This window comes from Schistocerca piceifrons, chromosome 4, assembly GCF_021461385.2.
Source record: "Schistocerca piceifrons isolate TAMUIC-IGC-003096 chromosome 4, iqSchPice1.1, whole genome shotgun sequence".
Classification (NCBI taxonomy): domain Eukaryota; kingdom Metazoa; phylum Arthropoda; class Insecta; order Orthoptera; family Acrididae; genus Schistocerca; species Schistocerca piceifrons.
In genome coordinates this window covers 111,083,562-111,096,298 of record NC_060141.1, presented here as the reverse complement: position 1 = coordinate 111,096,298, position 12,737 = coordinate 111,083,562, and positions in this window count along the sequence as shown.

The window sequence follows — 12,737 nt, the reverse complement described above, 5'->3', positions numbered from 1 at the left end:
GAATAGAGGACGTGCTGAGTAAAATGAAAAGTAACTGAGCACGTGGTACGAACTGTGAAATGGGGGGGGGGGGGGGGGGGCAAAAGAATAGAGAAAACGAAGAAATTCCAAAGTCTTGGCAGCGAAATAACGTACAACATTCCTTATCGAAAGAAGTCTACCGACATCAAACATATCCCTTATCTCAAGGAAGCATGTGCATCCGGAGCTCAGCATTGTATGATACTGAATCACTGAATCATCGCCTGAGACGAAACAGAGAAAGACGAAAATGGAGGCCTTACAATAATATGCTAATGACTAAGCGGATTTAAAAACTTTATATTATCCGCCAAACAGGAGAGGAAAACTGACTTTCTAGTTAAGCTTCAAGCCGCCATAAGCACTAGTGTAACCTCATTTACTTTGTATCTCGCGACCGTTGAAACAGTTCTTGCATAACTGTTGCCACAGCTGGGAAGGCCAGCAGACGCTCCACCGAATGCAAATGTTTCTTTTTATACAAAGATTTAGCTTATCAGTTGTTCTCATTTGACTCAGCGAAGCAGCGAGTAGTATCTGTAGATTTTCCTGTGTTTGGTATCGTGTAGATCCACAGGGTACAGGAGATGATTACGATGAACCACACGTTCAGAATACTCTGAAGAAGAATATTTATTAACGACGCAAAATAAATAAACAAGCATCTGACCACTGTGAAGTTATCAAATCGAATACCCGTCAAAGAGTCTCTTGGGCCAGAGTCAAGTCGACCGCCAGCGTTCTTATCTCGAGAACAGTGTTTCCACAAGCGTACACTTTGTGTACTGTTAAACACTAGCGCCACCACGCGAACAAAGTTGACCAACAAGAGAAGTTATCGATAGTGAACATGAATTACCAAAACGCATGAGCTAGCATTAATTCTCTTCCTCTGCCTTTTTTTTTTTACAAAGGAGAGAGCTGGATTCCTAGCAGAATTTAAGCAAACATCTCCATTTATAAGGTCATTTACTAGCTTAATGTCAACCTCTTCCTTAATACCATTATCCCAATAACCAGAAGTGCATACCAGAATCTCCGTCTTGCTTGTTTCATAGGATGGCCGTTGCCAAGGCAGTGCAATGCAATAGTAGACTTGCTCGGCTGTTGAAAGCATTTGTAACGCAATTGCTCAACATAATTTTTAAGATGTGTGTGTGTGTGCGTGTGTGTGTGTGTGTGTGTGTGTGTGTGTGTGTGTGTGTGTGTGTGTGGTCTCTCTGTTTATGACCAGCAAAGCGAGTTTTTCTTTGCACAGCGCTCTCGTCGCATTTGTGCCTTGGAAATAACATCGTGTGCACTGTGACGTGTGGTGTAATTGTGCGTGTGTTGTGTAGTACAAGTTCAACTGCATTACAATAAAATTAGCTAATTATTATTAATGTAACATGAGGCTTTATTTAATCACTGCTTTTCCCGGCTAATGAACGTTATTTTGCTAACGAAATCTCCATCTGGGAACGTGTAGCAACGTTGTTTGTCAAGCAGTGTAAATGTCAGTAAGTTGATTCGCAAAAGTAATCATTTACAACCAACAAACAAGCTAAATGTATGATAAGCAATCTAGCTAAAAATGATTTATAATTTTTAGTAATTTCAATGCTGGTATTTAAAAGACTCTTTGTCAGCTACAGATCGTTTATCAAGATGAATGCTACTGTTATCTCGAGGTGGCAACACTTTTCTTTAAGCAAAATGAACAGTTTTGTCACATAGTACCACACCTACACAACACTAATGCATTTTCTTGTCACAGTTTTTCATAAAAGTTGTTACGATATTACCAGTCTTCACACATCAGCAGATAAGAATTTATATCGCGTAAGCTGTTGTTTGCATTAATAGAATTTCGATGCATTCACAGTATAACTGGAATTTATTACCTCAGGGTGGATCCTCGGCCACAAGTACACAATTATTATTGCAGAAATATAACCATGAACATTTAAGTCTGCATAAAAAAATCAGTTTAAGACTGCTGCGGCAATATTTCACAAAGATGGCGGCTAATATGAAACAATCACTTATCGAGTCTGTTTCAGGCTGTGTTTTACTCGTAATAAATAATGTATATTAAATCTTTTTGCACCTTCACTATATGCTTTAACATTTGGAAATATTTCTCAATGATACAAAACACATTAATATTCACCATTTACCATTAAACTGCGCTGTAGATCAATAGCGCTAATGGCTGCACTCTTTTGTAGCTAAGCAGAAAACTTATCATTTATATAGGAGGAGAATTACAATGAAATGAAACTCCAGTCAAAGAAGATTAATTTCAATAACACATAAACTCTATTTTCAAATATCGGGCAGCAACATAACAGTATTTTAGTATAGCTTTTTACAGACCTCTGTGTTACGAGACATCAGTCACGTCCTACGAGTACAACAGTTCGAACAAGAAGAAGAAGGAATTTTCTACAGACTCATAGATAACAAAAGAATAAGATTTTCGTTATCTTTTTACATGGATATTGACTGAGATACAATTTTTTATAGAGTATTAAATAATTACAATTACAATAGTTATTTATTATTTTATTAACGATGAAACCCTTTTTATTAGTATTACGAGAATAGGATCAAAGTTGAGTCACATTCCACATACAGTCCTGTCATAAATATTATTTTGAATAAAATATAGGCGTGGATGTTACAGCACCTGTCGAAATATCGGCGGTTTCGAACATGTCAGCCTGTTCATATTCCCGTAAGTTGTTCCAGAAGTTTGTACTAATTTATTCTACGTTTTTGGATAAATTTTTTTGCATTGAAATAAATTTAGTATATGGATTATTTTTCAGTCCCAGTTGCACATTTTTGTATACAGTATGGTTAGTTTCGATGTCTCTGGATCTACTCCTGATATACTAGTATATAGCTGATGCAGCAGCTCGTCATGTCAGTATCGGAGCTACACATCGGAATAGTGCATCTGCGTTGTGTGAGCTGAAACTGGAGTGTAGTAAAAGCCCGAAGTTGCTTAGTAGTGGTTCTTATATTGCATCCTGCGCATGCTTGGGTTAGTGTTACATTTCATTAGTTACAGATACGAGAGGACTGCATTTGTAGTGTACAGGAGGAGGAGTAATTGGCCTCTGTGCTAAACAGCTGGAACCTGTATTAGTTGTGGTGAACGGGCTTCAAGCTGCTTCCTTGGGTTGTGGTAGCCTTGTGACACCTGAGTCGAAATCTTGACTGTGATCATGAATGCTGCAGTTTCTTCTTATTCGCTGATCCTGGCCAACCGATAAGTAACGGCGAATGGCGAACTGTAGAAGGGTTGCGAATCTCTGGGCGGAAGACAGAAATGTATTATGGCTGCACGGATGTCCCATTATGCCCCATAAACAAGTTTGGAGTATTTGTCCACTTCTGAAAATATATCTGAATCAGCACGGGACACTTCGCTTGGTAGGAGTGTAGACCGTCTTCCTGAAAACTTCGGCAAGTGCTTGTCGTTGGGAGGTGGGTGATGGAGACCCTTGACGAAATAGCGGGGATATCGGGACGCAAGGCGGATGTGCGCTCTGGTTTCCAGAGAGTCAAGTCCGAGATGTGGAGGAGGTTCTGTCGGCAATGACACCGGAGGCAGTCGATTGCATACCGTCTCTCATGATGGTATGAGTGGTACCTGCTACTGAGATTCAGAGGCTACCTTCGGTCCCTACAGGCGGCTCGCAGCTTTGGCATAAACAGACTAGCGAGGTATATGGAAACAGAGCTAGGATCTTGCATCATCGTTCCATTAACCATTCGTGATCCTCCTGCAGTCGAGTTCAAGGCTTAAATGAGAAGCTCACACCATTCTGTGTCTGTCTCGCACGGGGATTTCTCGACCTCAACTACTGGGTGGAGAACTGCAAGTCAAGCTTGAACGCAAGAAGCGGCTAAAAGGATAGCGGAATAAATGAGACGAGCACAAGTGGGTCTGTTAGGATAAAGAAATTTGTCCACAGGCACGATAAAATAAGCATTGATTTCTGACAGGGAAAATTTTATGCACAATAATTAAACGATGAAACATTTGTCATGGCAGGTCAAAGAAACAAAAGGTTATTGTTGTATAAAGCCTAAATTATAACTTGTAGGTTAAGCCTGTATTACATGCAGGAAGCGGCTACTACGATAGTGGAATAAGTGTACACTTGTGTCTTTTACAATAAGGAAATTTCTTCACAGGCACGATAAAATGCGTTCTCGTTTCAGACAGGGAAGAATTTATCTACATTAATTAAACAGTATAATATTCGTCATGGCAGGTTATAGAAACAAAATGTTACTGTAGTATTAGGCCTAAATAATATCATGAACTTCTATGGCAACGTCTCTGTACTGGTCTCGATTATAAGCGGTAACAGTGTCCACGAACTACTGGAAATAGAAAGCTAGCAGATGCCAGATATTAATTGCCATAATTTTAAAAACAAATTGAAATACACGTCTCAATGACTTTTGAAGGTCAATGCAAGAGGCGTGTTTATAGACGTAAAAAATAGTTCAAATGGCTCTGAGCACTATGGGACTTAACATCTGTTGTCATCAGTCCCCTATAACTTAGAACTACTTAAACCTAACTAACCTAAGCACACACATCCATGCCCGAGGCAGGATTCGAACCTGCGACGGTAGCGGTCTGTATAGATGTAAAAAAAATGTAATCCAATCTAGAAATGTGCAACTTAGATGGAACAGTAAATGAGAATTATGTTAATGAAAGAGTTGCTGACTCTTTGGAGAAGATAATGGCGGACAAAATGGCTCAAATGGCTATGAGCACTATGGGACTCCACTTCTGAGGTCATTAGTTCCCTAGAACTAGTTACACCTAACCAACCGAAGGACATCACACACATCCATGCCCGAGGCACGATTCGAACCTGCGACCGTAGCGGTCTCGCGGTTCCAGTCTGCAGCGCCTAGAACCGCACGGCCACTTCGGCCGGCTAAAGGCGGACAGTAGGGACAGAGAAACATATGAAATTATTCTAATTGCCTTATCCAGATATTGGCTTGAGCAACTAATCGACGGCCTACTCGTGAAGGTAACATACGAGGGTTGGAACTAAATTGTGGCAACTATTTATTCACAACCGATACAAAAGAGTTACATGTTTACACTTGTTACTATCCTTCAAAGTAGTCACCATCGTTGTGTAGAACCCGTTACCAGTGATGTGGAAGGCGTAGTATAGCGTTAGCCGAGCCTGTTCTGTTGATGGTGCGAATGGAGCGGTCTACTGCCTGTCGAATCTCTGGAGCAGTTCTGAAGCGAATGCCACGAGGTTGTTCGTTCATGGTCGGAATCAAATCAAAGTCATAAGGACTTAGGTCAGAGGAGTGTGGTGAATAGTACAGAACTTCCCAGTCCCATCGACCGAACAGAGCAGCCACAACTTGGGCTGTATGCACCCGCGCATTGTCGTGCAGAGTGGTGGGTGGGTTGCGCAGAAGGTGTCACCGCTTCTTTCACAAAGCAGGTCGCAGGTGATGCTTCAAAAAAGAACAGTTATGCTGTCCATTGACGGTGGCATTTGCTTCAGAACTGTTCCAGAGATTCGACAGGAAGTAGACCGCTCCATTCGCACCATCAACAGAACAGGCTCTGCTAGCGGTATACTACGCCTTCCACATCGCTTGCAACGGGTTCTACACAACGCTGGTGACAACTTTGAAGGACAGCAACAGGTGCAAAAATGTAACTCTTTTACATCGATTGTGAATAAATACACTCCTGGAAATGGAAAAAAGAACACATTGACACCGGTGTGTCAGACCCACCAAACTTGCTCCGGACACTGCGAGAGGGCTGTACAAGCAATGATCACACGCACGGCACAGCGGACACACCAGGAACCGCGGTGTTGGCCGTCGAATGGCGCTAGCTGCGCAGCATTTGTGCACCGCCGCCGTCAGTGTCAGCCAGTTTGCCGTGGCATACGGAGCTCCATCGCAGTCTTTAACACTGGTAGCATGCCGTGACAGCGTGGACGTGAACCGTATGTGCAGTTAACGGACTTTGAGCGAGGGCGTATAGTGGGCATGCGGGAGGCCGGGTGGACGTACCGCCGAATTGCTCAACACGTAGGGCGTGAGGTCTCCACAGTACATCGATGTTGTCGCCAGTGGTCGGCGGAAGGTGCACGTGCCCGTCGACCTGGGACCGGACAGCAGCGACGCACGGATGCACACCAAGACCGTAGGATCCTACGCAGTGCCGTAGGGGACCGCACCGCCACTTCCCAGCAATTAGGGACACTGTTGCTCCTGGGCTATCGGCGAGGACCATTCGCAACCGTCTCCATGAAGCTGGGCTACGGTCCCGCACACCGTTAGGCCGTCTTCCGCTCACGCCCCAACATCGTGCAGCCCGCCTCCAGTGGTGTCGCGACAGGCGTGAATGGAGGGACGAATGGAGACGTGTTGTCTTCAGCGATGAGAGTCGCTTCTGCCTTGGTGCCAATGACGGTCGTATGCGTGTTTGGTGCCGTGCAGGTGAGCGCCACAATCAGGACTGCATACGACCAAGGCACACAGGGCCAACACCCGGCATCATGGTGTGGGGAGCGATCTCCTACACTGGCCGTACACCACTGGTGATCGTCGAGGGGACACTGAATAGTGCACGGTACATCCAAACCGTCATCGAACCCATCGTTCTACCATTCCTAGACCGGCAAGGGAACTTGCTGTTCCAACAGGACAATGCACGTCCGCATGTATCCCGTGCCACCCAACGTGCTCTAGAAGGTGTAAGTCAACTACCCTGGCCAGCAAGATCTCCGGATCTGTCCCCAATTGAGCATGTTTGGGACTGGATGAAGCGTCGTCTCACGCGGTCTGCACGTCCAGCACGAACGCTGGTCCAACTGAGGCGCCAGGTGGAAATGGCATGGCAAGCCGTTCCACAGGACTACATCCAGCATCTCTACGATCATCTCCATGGGAGAATAGCAGCCTGCATTGCTGTGAAAGGTGGATATACACTGTACTAGTGCCGACATTGTGCATGCTCTGTTGCCTGTGTCTATGTGCCTCTGGTTCTGTCAGTGTGATCATGTGATGTATCTGACCCCAGGAATGTGTCAATAAAGTTTCCCCTTCCTGGGACAATGAATTCACGGTGTTCTTATTTCAATTTCCAGGAGTGTAGTTGCCACTGTTCAAGATCCAGCCCTCGTTTTACATCTCCTGGTCACCAAAGACTCGAACTTCTCGATTCAGCGTAGGACAAGAAATTACTGATCGCAAGGGCGTTACAGCAGCTCGACTGTAAATAACAATGTAAAGAAATGTAGGACAAGAGCGATAAGAACCATATTCTAGGTTATTTCAGGGGATTGCGTGATAAATATATCTCCAGACCGTAAATGTTGACCGTCAATACGGAAAAGTTCGACGGGTATGGCTGAATAAAGCTATGAGAAATAGGAGAGACATGCCGTCTTCCACTGCTGTGCTAGTACCCTGCAACAAAAACAACGACAATTTCAAATTTAGACATAGCCAAAGCCTCACAGACAAACGAGACCAAAACTTGCACAAGGAGATGCACGCGTGAAGCGTTCAACGAATTCGAAAGTAATATTCGGTCATCTTGATAGAAAATAGTAAGAACATTTTTCGTATGTTAAATAGCACACTCTGTGACCATAATGGCATTGGTACTGAGGATAACAGAGAGTACCCCGAAATTTAGGAGAACTACTTGCCCTGTGCGACGACATATGCCGCACACATCCGGAAGCCTACCAAGGAATTTCTAATCCATGCCACGCAATATCGCTTCTGTAGTGCGTTCCATAGGTCGATCAACTCATTATTATGCCCGTGGTACAATATTTTGACTCTTTAGAGTATAAAAACATTTCATACAGTAATACAGTACTGGCCATTAAAATTGCTACACCAAGAAGAAATGCAGATGGTAACCGGGTATTCATTGGACAAATGTATTATACTAGAACTGACATGTGATTACATTTTCTCGTAATTTGGGAGCATAGATCTTGAGTAATCAGTACCAAGAACAACCACCTCTGGCCGTAATAACGGCCTTGATACGCCTTGGCATTGAGTCAAACAGAGCTTGGATGGTGTGTACAGGTACAGCTATCCAAGCAGCTTCAACACGATACCACAGTTCATCAAGAGTAGTGCTTGGCGTATTGTGACGAGCCAGTTATCGGCCACCATGAACCAGACGTTTTCAATTGGTGAGAGATCTGGGGAATATGCTGGCCAGGGCAGCAGTCGCACATTTTCTGTATGCGGAAAGGCTCGTACAGGACCTGCAACATGAGGTCGTGCATTATCCTGCTGAAATGTAGGGTTTCGCAGGGATCGAATGAAGGGTAGGGTCATGGGTCGTAACACACCTGAAATGTAATGTCCACTGTTCAAAGTGCCGTCAGTGCGAACAAGAGGTGACCGAGACGTGTAACCAGTGGCACCCCATACCACCACGCCGGGAGATACGCTAGCATGGCGATGACGAATACACGCTTCCAATGAGCGTTCACCGCGATGTCACCAAACACGTATGCGACGATCGTGATGCTGTAAACAGAACCTGGATTCATCCGAAAAAATTACGTTTTGCCAATCGTGCACCAACGTTCGTCGTTGAATACACCATCGCAGGCGCTCCGGTCCGTGATGCAGCATGAAGGGTAACCGCAGCCATGGTCTCCGAGCTGATAGTCTATGCTGCTGCAAACGTCATCGAACTGTTCGTGCAGATTGTTGTTGTCTTGCAAACGTCCCCATCTGTTGACTCAGGGATCCAGACGTGGCTGCATGACGAATAAAATGCCTTTCATCTAGACTGCCAGTGATACGAGGCCGTTGGGATCCAGCACGACGTTCCGTATTACTCTCCTGAACCCACCGATTCCATATTCGGCTAAAAGTCACTGGATCTCGACCAACGCGAACAGCAATGTCGCGATACGATAAACCGCAATCGCGATAGGCTACAATCCGACCTTTATCAAAGTCGGAAACGTGATGGTACGCATTCCTCCTCCTTACACGAGGAATCACTACAGCGTTTCACCATGCAACGCCGGTCACCTGTTGTTTGTGTATGAGAAATCGATTGGAAATTTTCCTCACGTCAGCACGTTGTAGGTGTCGCCACCGGCGCCAACCTTGTGTGAATGCTCTGAAAAGCTAATCATTTGCTTATCACAGCATCTTCTTCCTGTCGGTTAAATATGGCGTTGTAGCACGTCATCTTCGTGGTGTAGCAATTGTAATGGCCAGTAGTGTAAAAAATGTTAAGTTACCAGAAAGGAATACTTAATTAACGCAGTAGTGAATTTCTGTTTTCGTATGCTCAACAGATTTGACCATCATACGCAAAGAATATATTCATAAATCATGCAGAAAACCTGGTGTAAGACAACGTAGGCCAACTGAAATTGAGTACGTCGAAGACTTAATTTCAGTTGCCAGTTCAAAGCTATAAGCAAAAAAAGGAAAATCTGAAAGATAGGAGTATATAGAGGGTCTACACATGGGAGATGCACTTGAAGGTAATTTATTGAAATTAAAGAAGACGTAGATGAACATGAGTTACGAAGAATTTGTCAGAGCAACGAAATACGTATGTCGAAATAAGGCTCCGGTAGTAGACAATATCCCGTCAGAACTATTGACAGCCTTATGAGAGCCAGGCATAACAAAACTCCTACAGTTGATGGCAAGAAGTATGAGACAGGCAAAATACTGATTTCAAAAAGAATATAATACTACCAATTCTGAAGTAGAACTGCTGACAGATATAATATTACCAAACTATCAGTTTAATATGTCATAGTTGCAAAATACTCATGCGAATTCTTTGGAGCAGAAGAATGGAAAAACTGGTAGAAACCTATCTTTGGGAATACCAGTGTGGACACCGGACAAATGTGGGAACATGTGAGGCAATATTACCTTAGAAGATAAGTTAAGGAAAAGGTAACCGTAAGATTATAGTATTTGTAGACTTAGAAAAACTTTTGAAGATTTGATTGGAGTACCTTCTCTGGTATTCTAGAGGTAGGAGGGTAAAATACAGGAAGCGAAAGACTGCTTACAATTTGTACAAAACTAGATGACAGTTATAAGAGTCGAGGTGCATGAAAAGCAAGCAGTGGTTGAGATGCGAGTGAGAGAAGTTTGTAGCCCGTCCCTGATATTATTCAATACGTACAGTGAACAAGCGGTAAAGGAAACCAAAGAAAAATCTGCACTAGGAATTGAAGTTCATGGAGAAGAAATAAAAGCTTCGACGTTTGCCGATGACACTGTAATTTTGTCCGAGAGAACAAAGGATTTGGAAAAGCATGTGAAAGTAATGGACAGTGTCTTGAAGGGAGGATATAAAACGAATATCAACAAAAGCAAAATACGAATAATGGAATGTAATCGAATTAAATAAGGTGATGCTGTGGGAATTAGATTAGGAAACGAGACTATTAAAATAGTAGATGAGGTTTGCTATTTGGGCAGTAAAATAATTGATGATGACGGAAATAGATAGGTTATAAAACGTGGACTGGCAATGGCTAGAAATCGTTTCTGCAGAAGAGAAATTTGGCAACAGTGAACATAGATTTCGCTGTTGGAAGTCTTCTCTGGAAGCATTTGTATGGAGATTGCCCATATATGGAAGTGAAACCCAGACGAAAATCTGTTTAGACAAGAAGAGAATAAAAATTTTGAAATGCGTTGCTACAGAAGGATGCTGAAGATTAAAAGGATGGATCACGTAATTAATGTGCAGGTACTGAATAGAAATGGGGTGGAAAGAAATTAATGGTACAGCCTGACCAGAAGAAGGTCGGCTTATAGGACGCATTCTGAGACATCAAGTGATAGCCAGCTCAGTACTGTGGGGAAATGTGGAGGTAAAAATCGTTGATAGAGACCAAGAGATGAATACAGTAAGCTGATTCAGAAGGATGTACGTTGTAGTAGTTATTCAGAGATGAAGAGGCTTGCTCAAGGTAGAGTATCATGCAGAGCTGTATGAGACTGGAGAGCACAACAAGAACAACAAAAAGCCACAGCGAGGGTCCAGTAACTGCGTTGGCGGTGACTTACTGTTGATCTGAGAAGAGCGTGACGCAAGGATTATATCATATCACAGACGGCTATTTCTGGAGTTGCGGAAGCCTCTTCGTTTGAAAGTAGACGCAAATAAACTGCATAACGCCAGCTCTGCAACACTGCGCTTGCATCTCACTGACGTACGGAAATCTGTACAGAAAATCATTTAACAATGTTCCTTGCAGATGATCTTTGCTATAGGTGGAAACTCATGACGCTGTGTATTTGAAAGTGTGTGGTTCTTGTGATCATTTTGCATCCTCAGGACTGAAAGTCAACTTCTCACATTCTACGGCGAAAAAAAATATTTTGTGAGAACTGCGTATTACTTCGAAAGACCAAGTATCCTATAAGATTCTGATCGGCAATACGAATTTCTCAAGAGAATGACGTATTATCCGACATTTTCGATATACTTCCGTTCTGGCGGTACATTACGCTGCAAGATGCACTAAATGTATGTCTACAAGCCTACAAGAAAGGTGCATATACTGCTACGGAGGCTAAAAATGTTGTATGCAAGTGGGTTGAGGCAAATCGAACTGAGTGAGAATAGAGAGGAATGCAACACGGTAGTGCATTTACCCTTTACTTTGTGTTGAATTTTCGGATGTGACTGTAAGGGATATCAAGGGTATAGGAAATGATGATTTAAATGCTTTAGTCTTTGCTGATGGTGTAGCTCTTTGAGAAGATCATAGTATGAAAGCTTTCACGACCGGATGACACATCTTCTGGTAAACCTTCCAGGATGTAAGGTCGTGGTCAATGAAACTCTTCAGCTCCTAACGTTTCGTCTAGAGCTGCGCTGAATATCTTCAGAGGGGTGTTTCTCCTCCGGTGAGCCTTCTTTGAGAAGAAACAAAACCAGATGCACAAGTACGGTTAGATGAAGGGAAGGCCAAGTTTAAAGAGTACGAGCTGACAGCAAGCAAGAGCAAAACTTAAGTAATGATTACGAGCAGGACACTTACCCAAGGCATTCTGATGTAAAATGGGCTGAAAACTGAATGTGTGGAAGCATTCAGTAACATGGGAAGTGCAGTACCAAGAAATAAAACTGCCAAACTACAGGTGCAGAACAGAGTAAGAAAGGGATCTAAAACTACCGAACCTTCGTAGCACAAGGGAGCTTCTACGAGAGCCGAACAGACTATGTTTAAAGCGTATCTCCCAGGTATTACGACATAAAGCTTGGAGATCTGAGCAATTAACTAGGCAGATTTGTGCAAGTTACAGGCATGTGGAAAGAAGTTTCTGCGATCAGCCTTGAAGAATATAAGAGGTAAAATTAGTATAGAAGACATCAGAGGAGAGATGCAAGTCGACCTCTCTGCGAGTACTGCACGTCTCCACTTCGTGGAAAATGTGAAGAGGATGAAGGATAGCAGGCTCCCAAAACAATGCAAGGATAGAAAAAGATCGCTGGACCAGATTAAAGAAGATCTGAAAACTAGAGGAGAAAACTAGCAAACATTATCGAGACAAGAAATATTCAAATTGTTCATAAATCCCTAACTGTCTCGCTCGAACAATACGAAGATTGGTGATGACAAATTACTGTAACTAGTACTGCTCCTCCTTCGACGACCAGAACAATACATCAA